Source organism: Mytilus californianus, unplaced genomic scaffold (assembly GCF_021869535.1).
Source record: "Mytilus californianus isolate M0D057914Y unplaced genomic scaffold, xbMytCali1.0.p SCAF_4, whole genome shotgun sequence".
Classification (NCBI taxonomy): domain Eukaryota; kingdom Metazoa; phylum Mollusca; class Bivalvia; order Mytilida; family Mytilidae; genus Mytilus; species Mytilus californianus.
Genome location: NW_026262690.1, coordinates 15,217,957 through 15,229,005, shown reverse-complemented (window position 1 = coordinate 15,229,005; position 11,049 = coordinate 15,217,957).

Below are 11,049 nucleotides of genomic sequence, written 5' to 3'. Positions count from 1 at the left end.
AGTGAAAAGTTAAACTATAAGGTTGTCGTTATTATCAGATAGCGGTCAGGAGTCTGTAATTCAGTGGTTGTCATTTGTTGCTGTGTTACATATTCGTGTTTCGGTCTTTGTTTGTACATTATTAAAACCGTTATCTTCACTCGTTTGAATTAAATTGTTAAACAGCTGTCATTTCGGGGACTCTCCCTCTGGTATCTTTCGTCCCTCTTTCATAGCTGACTATGCGGGGGCTTTTCTCATTATTGAGGGCATTATGATGACCTATAGTTGCTTATTTCTGTGTCATTTAGTCTCTTGGCAATCATAATACATATTCTTTTATATATATAGCGATGTCGTTTTTACGACATAGCTATGTCGTAATTACGACATAGCTATAGTGATGTCGTAATTACGACTTGTTATGTCGAAATTACGACATAGCGATGTCGTTATAACGACATGTTATGTCGAAATTACGACATAGCGATGTCGTTATAACGACATGCTATGTCGAAATTACGACATAGCGAAGTCGTTATAACGACATGGTATGTCGAAATTACGACATAGCGATGTCGTTATAACGACATGTTATGTCGAAATTACGACATAGCGATGTCGTTTAAACGACATATTATGTCGTTTTAACGACATAAAAAAATTTTTTTGAATGGCCCTTATCGGCTTCCGTACTGAGCCGTAGGCATCATGTTTTTAAAAATTCTCATAAACTCAAATTGTTCAAAACAAACTCGAGTTATTGTACGATTTCTATAGGAAAGAGTGAAGACCAGGCATAGTGATAATTATAAGTCACTACCATTCATTTAAATAAAATTTTTCAGTATATGAAAAACAAAATAAAGTTTTCTATAATTTTATAATTTTATAATCAACAAAAACATATGGTAAACAATTCAACAACTTCAATATAAAATAAAAATCAGGAAAATGTTTTATTAAAGGGACATCCCTCTAAACAGAGAAACTACGCCCCACCGGTCATTAACATGTAAAAGTCTGTTAACGACGGGTTTTCCGGTCCGTTTTTTTCTGTTAAAGACCGATAGAAATTATTACTGAAGAATAAAGAATGTCATGTGACCCCTTGTTATCCAATAAGAGAAGCTAATTCTTAACTGATGTGAAATAATAAACTATACTGAAAAAAGGATGAAGAAAAGAACGACAGAGATTAGGATGATGATGATGATGATGTGCGTTTTACCTATGTTGGAACTATACTACGAGGAATCGTTTTGATCGCTTTATAAAATTGAATACTTGTTTAACAATTTCCACATTTTGACCATAGGAAAGAGTTTCATTTCCAAATCGCAGTCTTCGGGAAGCCAGCTGAGACTATTAAACAGAATAGCCATTTCATTTAGATAGAAAGGACAATCAAAGAAAAAATGGCGCATGTCATCAATATCCAAACCACATTTACATGTTGGATCAGATATAATGTTAGCTCTAAACAAGTCACAATTATAGAAGGATGCCGAACATCTAAATTGGGTTAATATTATATTCATTTTTTTAGGACCATATAATTATAAATAAAGTTTAGATTGATTCTCATTTCGAATGTCGTGGTTTTTTAATTCTGCTTTGAATTTTGATAATGAGTCATCATTTCGACCTGACATATTCAGATTATTCCAAAGTTTAATTGTTGAGGGAATGAATGATTGGGAGGTCAGTGTCAGCCTGCAAAATGGTAAAATAATATCTTGTTTATTTCGTAAAGGATTTGTGTTGTACTTTGAATTTAAGGGGACACAAGACTACATAAATATTCAGGAGTATTATTATTCTGAATTTTATAAAACAATTGTAGTTTTCTTCTTTTTCTTAATAACCTTTTCCGCAATTGCCCCATACTTCAGTTGCATATTCAATCAAAGTACTGAAGTAATGAACATCGGATGACCGCAAGTTCTTGTGGATGGTCAAAAGCACTTGTCTCAGAAAATAATCATATCTCTATACCTGAAACTGAGGTTAATGTACAGAAATATTTTTTTTCTGAGACAAGTTCGTGCGTGGATGATGAATAAATGACAGGGAATTCAACGTCACCGTAATAACTATTATATTGTAGTGATACAAATCAGTATACACTGGTTTGTTGTTATATATTATATTAATATAACAGTTACATGTATATATAATTTTCATCCATTTGTACATCATTCTATTCTACTATTCTAAAAATAGTGCAGTGCAAAACGTTCTTCCGAATGCACTACCTTAACACAATTTTTCGGTACGTGTGCATAGATATTATCAATGATTTTTTATTTATACATGTATATCTAACGACAAAACATTTTCATATTATTAATTTATGTTCTAAACAAAAATATGTTTATCAGTATTCATTGAAGAGATGTATTTTTAACAAACGATAAGGAATGTTACTTTTGCACTCCTTAATATCTGCGTATTTATCATGTTTATAGATCGGTTACAAACCCAAAACGAAAGTTACGTAATGGAAATCTAGGAGATAGCAAAACATCGGAATGCCCTCATGGTCATCGCGATGTAAAAATACAAACTTTGACCAAAAGCATATAAAATAGAATAATTGTATGGCTGTATCTGTAAATTTTGAAAAAGAGAGAGTAAATGCCAAGAGGACAACAGTCATAAACCGTAAGTAGTCGAAAAACAGAAAAGTACCATGGGAAAGAGAATAAACAAAGAACAATCCACAAAACACTTCAAGAAACCTAAAGATTGAGCAACAAATAACCTACAAAAGCTTCACAAGTGGCATCAGTTGTGTTGTTCATTACAAAGAGCTCACTGCTGATTTTTAGTAAAAAGTTTTAATTGGTATTTTCAGATTGTATAACAGGATCATTCAGTTGCCGAGGCATTGAATTCTTACGGCCCTTCAGCTTTTCAAGATTCAAGGACGATGTTGAAATATCCTGTCGACATCATATATTTTGCAGAAACGATACTTTCCGTTAAAAACGACAAACTATGTTGCAATAAATACATACGTACTGTATTGAGATAACGACACAAATTGTCATGACATATTATGTCAAAATATCGATGATGATGATGCTGGATGGCTGCTTATTGTCCAATGGCAAATTAATATGCCATATTCTGGTAGAGAACACGTTAATGTAATATGAATATTTACCCTGCTTTGTAATAGACCGACATGCTGAGCCGGATTTTTAACTTGCTAGTTCACAAGGTAATAGTCCGCAGGAAGGCATGTCACCTTATCAGGACACATTATTCTTTCTCCGAGCCGACCAGTCTTTGCTTAATGCCGCGTTCTTAGCGGAGAAGCAGCAAATACCAATTTCAAAGTCCGGTTAGACCCGGCCGTGTTCGAACCCACGACCTCCCGCACTCGAGGCGAACACGCTACCACGAGACCACCGATGTGGTTAAAATATCGATCGACATATTACATGTATTTATGTAGTTCAGTATAACAACATATCATCTTAACGACGACTAAAGTGTCAATTACGACAAGTTATGTTGAAATAACGCCTTGTTAGATCGTTTTAGATGTTTATTGCAGATTTCAACATATTATGTCATGACCCACCTCTTCGAGATAACGATGTTTTGCTTCCTTATGTATGGAAGTTCTTTTTACACGTGAGATAAAATTAAATAAAAGTTATAAATACTTGTATCTGTAATACTCCGTTACAAACTAAATCTACTTCTATTGTGAATAGAGAAGAGTGTCCTGCATTATGTGTTTTCTTTTGAAGTTGACCAGTCCATTGACCGTCTCTATAAACCATGTCATCAGTGATAACATATCTATCATGTTCCTTCATACAGTGTAATGCACCCAACTCGTCTAGTTCAGAACTGAAATACAGAATGTACAGACAAGATTGAAAAAAATAACAAAATATACATAACTTAACTTAACTTATATATGCTAGAATATGGATTATGTGATGTTATATCATAAAAGTGAAATAACTGTATTATCCACGTAATTTAATAGTAGTAGTTATATGAATGTAGGACAGAAAGTCACAGGACAAAAAGTCACAGACAAAAAAGTATTTATAATGATCAAATAATTGTTATGAAAACAAAATGTCAAAGTGGTTTGGTACTTAAACGGCTTCATAGTGCCAAGAAATATATGTTTTGCATGATTAAAATTTAAAAAATCTTCATTTATCAAGTCTAATGAACAATTTCCTCAACTGTAAAATAAAAATATGTTAATATTTAAAGATCTTTCTCTTAAATATTCAAACAAGTGTATACATATTATTTGTGACTTTTTGTCCTGTGACTTTTTGTCCTATCAAATTTGTGACTTTTTGTCCTGTGACTTTTTGTCCTGTGACTTTCTGTCCGTTTACCTAGTTATATATCGTTATGTAGAGTAGGTAGTCTTTTGGTATTGAGATGTATGCTCCTTGTTATTTAATACTAGTAGTTATATATCGTTATGAAGAGTAGGTGGTAATTTGGTATTGAGATGTATGCTCCTTGTTATTTGATACTAGTAGTTATATATAGTAATGTTGAGTAAGACTTAGTGGTCCCTATGTATTGAGATTTATGCTCCTTGCTATTTAATACTAGTAGTAATATATCGTTATGTAGAGAAGTTGGTCTTTTGGTATTGAGATGTGTGCTCCTTGTTATCTAATACTAATAGTTATATATCGTTATGTAGAGTTAGGGGTCTTTTTGTATTGAGATGTGTGCTCCTTGCTATTTAATACTAGTAGTTATATATCAATATGTAGAGTAGGTGGTCTCTGTGTATTTAGATGTATGTTCCTTGCTATTTAATACTAGTAGTTATATATCAATATGTAGAGTAGGTGGTCTCTGTGTATTGAGATGTGTGCTCCTTGTTATTTAATACTAGTAGTTATATATCAATATGTAGAGTAGGTGATCTCTGTGTATTGAGATGTATGTTCCTTCTTATTTAATACTATTAGCATTATATCGTTATATAGAGTAAGTGCTCAATTTGTATTGAGATGAATGTTCCATGTTATTTAATTCTAGTCATTATATATCGTTATATAGAGTACGTGGTCTTTATTAATTGATATGTATGCTCCTTGCTATTTAATAGTAGTAGTTATATATCATTATGTTGTCTTCTAGAGTAGGTTGTCTCTTAGTATTGAGATGTATGCTCTTGGTTATTTAATACTAATTGTTATATATCGTTATGTAAAATAAGTGGTCTTTTAGTATTGAGATGTACTAGTATATTCCTTGTTATTTTATACAAATAGTTATATATAGTTATGTTGATAAAGACTTAGTGGTGTCTATGTATTAAGATTTATGCTCCTTGTTATTTAATACTAATAGTAATATATCGTTATGTAGAGTAGGTGGTCTTTTGCTATTAAGATGTGTGCTCTTTGTTATCTAATACTAATAGTTATATATCGTTATGTAGAGTTAGGGATCTGTTTGTTTTGAGATTTATGTTCCTTGTTATTTAATACTATTAGTCATATATCGTTATGAAGAGTAGGTGGTCTTTTGGTATTGAGATGTATGTTCCTTGTTATTTAATACTAGTAGTTATATATCAATATGTAGAGTAGGTAGTCTCTGTGTATTGAGATGTGTGCTCCTTGTTATTTAATAATAGTAGTTATATATCAATATGTAGAGTAGGTGATCTCTGTGTAATGAGATGTGTGCTCCTTGTTATTTAATACTAGTAGTTATATATCAATATGTAGAGTAGGTGATCTCTGTGTATTGAGATGTATGTTCCTTGCTATTTAATACTAGTAGTTATATATCAATATGTAGAGTAGGTGGTCTCTGTGTATTGAGATGTATGTTCCTTGTTATTTAATACTAGTAGTTATATATCAATATGCAGAGTAGGTGGTCTCTGTGTATTGAGATGTGTGCTCCTTGTTATTTAATACTAGTAGTTATATATCAATATGTAGAGTAGGTGGTCTCTGTGTATTGAGATGTATGCTCCTTCTTATTTACTACTATTAGTATTATATCGTTATATAGAGTAAGTGCTCACTTTGTATCGAGATGAATGTTCCATCTAATTCTATTCATTATATATCGTTATATAGAGTAAGGGGTCTTTATTAATTGATATGTATGCTCCTTGCTATTTAATAGTAGTAGTTATATATCATTATGTAGTCTACTAGAGTAGGTTGCCTCTTAGTATTGAGATGTATGCTCGTGGTTATTCAGTACTAATTGTTTTATATCGTTATGTAGAGTAGGTGGTCTTTTAGTATTGAGATGTATATTCCTTGTTATTTTATACTAGTAGTTATATATAGTTATGTTGATTAAGACTTAGTGGTCCCTATGTATTGAGATTTATGCTCCTTGCTATTTAATACTAGTAGTAATATATCGTTATGTAGAGAAGTTGGTCTTTTGGTATTGAGATGTGTGCTCCTTGTTATCTAATACTAATAGTTATATATCGTTATGTAGAGTTAGGGGTCTTTTTGTATTGAGATGTGTGCTCCTTGCTATTTAATACTAGTAGTTATATATCAATATGTAGAGTAGGTGGTCTCTGTGTATTTAGATGTATGTTCCTTGCTATTTAATACTAGTAGTTATATATCAATATGTAGAGTAGGTGGTCTCTGTGTATTGAGATGTGTGCTCCTTGTTATTTAATACTAGTAGTTATATATCAATATGTAGAGTAGGTGATCTCTGTGTATTGAGATGTATGTTCCTTCTTATTTAATACTATTAGCATTATATCGTTATATAGAGTAAGTGCTCAATTTGTATTGAGATGAATGTTCCATGTTATTTAATTCTAGTCATTATATATCGTTATATAGAGTACGTGGTCTTTATTAATTGATATGTATGCTCCTTGCTATTTAATAGTAGTAGTTATATATCATTATGTTGTCTTCTAGAGTAGGTTGTCTCTTAGTATTGAGATGTATGCTCTTGGTTATTTAATACTAATTGTTATATATCGTTATGTAAAATAAGTGGTCTTTTAGTATTGAGATGTACTAGTATATTCCTTGTTATTTTATACAAATAGTTATATATAGTTATGTTGATAAAGACTTAGTGGTGTCTATGTATTAAGATTTATGCTCCTTGTTATTTAATACTAATAGTAATATATCGTTATGTAGAGTAGGTGGTCTTTTGCTATTAAGATGTGTGCTCTTTGTTATCTAATACTAATAGTTATATATCGTTATGTAGAGTTAGGGATCTGTTTGTTTTGAGATTTATGTTCCTTGTTATTTAATACTATTAGTCATATATCGTTATGAAGAGTAGGTGGTCTTTTGGTATTGAGATGTATGTTCCTTGTTATTTAATACTAGTAGTTATATATCAATATGTAGAGTAGGTAGTCTCTGTGTATTGAGATGTGTGCTCCTTGTTATTTAATAATAGTAGTTATATATCAATATGTAGAGTAGGTGATCTCTGTGTAATGAGATGTGTGCTCCTTGTTATTTAATACTAGTAGTTATATATCAATATGTAGAGTAGGTGATCTCTGTGTATTGAGATGTATGTTCCTTGCTATTTAATACTAGTAGTTATATATCAATATGTAGAGTAGGTGGTCTCTGTGTATTGAGATGTATGTTCCTTGTTATTTAATACTAGTAGTTATATATCAATATGCAGAGTAGGTGGTCTCTGTGTATTGAGATGTGTGCTCCTTGTTATTTAATACTAGTAGTTATATATCAATATGTAGAGTAGGTGGTCTCTGTGTATTGAGATGTATGCTCCTTCTTATTTACTACTATTAGTATTATATCGTTATATAGAGTAAGTGCTCACTTTGTATCGAGATGAATGTTCCATCTAATTCTATTCATTATATATCGTTATATAGAGTAAGGGGTCTTTATTAATTGATATGTATGCTCCTTGCTATTTAATAGTAGTAGTTATATATCATTATGTAGTCTACTAGAGTAGGTTGCCTCTTAGTATTGAGATGTATGCTCGTGGTTATTCAGTACTAATTGTTTTATATCGTTATGTAGAGTAGGTGGTCTTTTAGTATTGAGATGTATATTCCTTGTTATTTTATACTAGTAGTTATATATAGTTATGTTGATTAAGACTTAGTGGTGTCTATGTATTAAGATTTATGTTCCTTGTTATTTAATACTAATAGTAATATATCGTTATGTAGAGTAGGTGGTCTTTTGTTATTAAGATGTTTGCTCTTTGTTATCTAATACTAATAGTTATATATCGTTATGTAGAGTTAGGGATCTGTTTGTTTTGAGATTTATGTTCCTTGTTATTTAATACTATTAGTCATATATCGTTATGAAGAGTAGGTGGTCTTTTGGTTTTGAGATGTATGTTCCTTGTTTTTCAATATTAGTAGTTATATATCAATATGTAGAGTAGGTGGTTTCTGTGTTTTGAGATGTATGTTCCTTGCTATTTAATACAAGTAGTTATATATCAATATGTAGAGTAGGTAGTCTCTGTGTATTGAGATGTATGCTCCTTGTTATTTAATACTGTTAGCATTATATCGTTATGTAGAGTAAGTGCTCACTTTGTATCGAGATGAATGTTCCATGTTATTTAATACTAGTTATTATATATCGTTATGTAGAGTAGGTGGTCTTTTGGTATTGAGATGTATGTTCCTTGTTATTTCATACTAGTAGTAATATCGTTATGTAGTCTACTAGAGTAGGTTGCCTCTTAGTATTGAGATGTATGCCCTTGGTTATCTAATACTAATAGGTAAATGTCGTTATATAGAGTAGGTGGTCTTTTAGTATTGAGATGTATATTCTTTATTTAATACTAGTAGTTATATATATTTATATTGAGTTAGACTTAGTGGTCTCTGTGTACTGAGATTTATGCTCCTTGTTATTTAATACTAGTTCTCATATATCGTTATGTAGAGTAGGTGGTATTTTGGTATTGAGATGTGTGCTCCTTGTTATTTAATATTAATAGTTATACACCGTTATATAGAGTAAGTGCTGACTTTGTATTGATATGAATGTTCCATGTTATTTAATACTAGTAGTTATATCCTTATGTAGAGTAAGTGGTATCTTGGTATTGAGATGTATGCTCCTTGTTATCTAACACCAATAGTTATAAATCGTTATGTTGAGTAGGTGGTCTTTTTGTATTGAGATGTATGTTCCTTCTTATTTAATACTAGTAGTTATATACCGTTATGTACAGAAACTAGTCTTTATGTATTGAGCTGTATGGTCCTTGTTAATTAATGCAAGTTTGTAGTTATATAGTTTTATATCGAGAAAGTGTTGTGTTTTTTTTTTCTTTGTATTGAAGTGCGTGCTTCTTGTAATTTAATAGTAGTAGTTATATGTTTTTATGAAGAGAAAGTCGTCTTTGGGTATTGTGATGTATGGTGATTGATATTTATTGCTAGTTGTTAGATAGTGCTATGCAGAGAAAGTGGTCTTTGTGTATGTGAAGTGTATGCTCCTTTTTACATCGCGATGACCGTGAGGGCATTCCGATGTATTGCTATCGCATATATTCCCATTACGTAACTTTCGTTTTGGGTTTGTAACCAATCTATAAACTTGATAAATACACGGATATTAACGAGTGCAAAATAACATTCCTTATCGTTTGTTATAAATACATCTCTTCAATGAATACTGATAACAATATTTTTGTTTAGAATATAAATTAATAATATGAAAATGTTTTGTCGTTAGATATATATATATATAAGTAAAAAATCACTGATATGGTAAAGCATGCGGAAGAATATCTCAAGAACATTTTGCGACAATCCCGATAAGGACCGGTAACTCTGCATTGAAGATTGTTTTTGCGTGAAAATATGAATGCCTACTCATATTCAATCTTTTAGAAAAATCGAATTTTTACAGAAGAGTGTCCACCATGCACTTGCACTGCACTCTTATTAGAATAGTAGAATAGAATGATATACAAATGGATGAAAATTATATATACATGTAACTGTTATATTAATATAATATATAACAACAAACCAGTGTATACTGATTTGTATCACTACAATATAATAGTTATTACAGTGAGGTTGAATTTCCTGTCATTTATTCATCATCCACGCACGAACTTGTCTCAGAAAAAATATTTCTCTGTACATTTACCTTAGTTTCAGGTATAGAGATGTGATTTTTTTCTGTGACAAGTGCTTTTGACTATCCACAAGAACTTGCGGTCATCCGATGTTCAGTACTTCAGTACTTTGATTATTTAATACTTATAGGTAAATAAGTGGTATCTGTGTATTAATATGTTTTCTTATCTAATACTTGTGGTTATAAAGTTTTTATGTAGAGAACGACGTCTTTATGTATTGAAGTTTAGTTCCTTGTAATTTGATTATTGTTGTAAAATAGGACTATGCAGAGAAAGTCGTCTTTTTGTATTGAAATATATGTTCCTTGTTATTTGATACTATAGCAGTTGTATAGTGTTACGTAGAGAAAGTTGTCTTTTTGATATTGAGATGTATGGTCCTGGTCATTGAATTCTAATATCTATATAGTGTTATGCAGAGAAGGTAATCGTTGTGTATTTGTATGTTTTTGCCTCCTAGGTTCTTAATACCAGTAGTTACATAGTGTTATGTCGATCAAGTTGTCTTTAGGTATTTGAAATTTATTATCCGTGTTATTTAAAACTACTAGTTATTGAGATGAATGATTCTTGTTTATCGAGAAATATGCTCCTTGTTATTTAATACTAGTAGTTATATACTACTATGTAAAGAAAGTGGTTTTCGGGTATAAGAAGTGTTTACCCCTAGTTATTTAACAGTAAGCAGTGCTATGTAGATAAATTCTTATTTGATTAATAGAGTGTATGCTTCTTGTTCTTTGATACATGTAGTTATTTAGTGCCGTGTAAACAAAGTGTTATTTGGTTATATGGGGGATATGCTTTATAGATAAAGTATTCTTTTGGTTATATGAGGGTTATGCTTCATAGATAAAGTGTCCTTTTGCTTTGAGTGTTTAAGAGTTATACAGTAATGTGAGGATAAAGTGTGAATTATGTATTTCT